Source organism: Myotis brandtii, unplaced genomic scaffold (genome assembly GCF_000412655.1).
Source record: "Myotis brandtii unplaced genomic scaffold, ASM41265v1 scaffold178, whole genome shotgun sequence".
Classification (NCBI taxonomy): Eukaryota; Metazoa; Chordata; class Mammalia; order Chiroptera; family Vespertilionidae; genus Myotis; species Myotis brandtii.
In genome coordinates this window covers 410,807-411,440 of record NW_005356599.1, presented here as the reverse complement: position 1 = coordinate 411,440, position 634 = coordinate 410,807, and the positions used below count along the sequence as shown (strand labels likewise).

Genomic DNA, 634 nt, shown 5'->3' with positions numbered 1-634 from the left:
CCTGGACGACGAGGCCCGGTCCTCCCGGGCTGGGTGCGGCACCACCGGCGAAGCCCGTCTCCTGGGAACACAGGACCCCACGGTCACTTTCCCACCGGCCATGACCACTCCTACCCAGGCCTCTTCCCGGCCTTCCCCACCCGCGAACCTTCAGGCCCATCAATTCTAGACATTCCGGCCCTCGCGTATGTATACGACCCCACAGGACCTTCTCCCAGGCGCTGCCCCTCTCGGAGCCCCACTGCCCCTTCCAAAAACACCACGTCACTTCCCTGCAGCCTAACGACCCCCCTTCACCTGACCCTCCTTCCTGAGCTCTCCCACGGCTCCTGGTTCTCCCTCCCAATTTATCTCCCCCCACCCCCCAATAAAAACCTGCAGAAATCACCAGGTTCCCACCTGCAGGGCAACGCCCCACCCTCAGGCCCCGCCCCTTTCCCTGGTCCCTTCGAGCAGCCCCACCTCCAGAATGCCGCCTCAGGCCCTGCCCATCTCTCCACACCCCACCCACCTTTTCCAGCTACTGGAGTCCTGTATGCCACGTGCAATCCAGTAGCCCTCCTACCCTCCATCCAGCCTCTCCATCCAACCCCTCCACCCAGCCCCTCCATCCAGCCCCTCCATCCTACCCCTC

General features: G+C 64.2%; 1 protein-coding gene across 1 annotated transcript in view; it reads right to left on the bottom strand.

Annotated features, from left to right (window-relative positions):
• CCDC61 (coiled-coil domain containing 61) overlaps positions 1-634 on the bottom strand; it is a 15,624-nt gene that overhangs the window by 2,365 nt on the left and 12,625 nt on the right. The gene's annotated exons all lie outside the window — the stretch shown is intronic.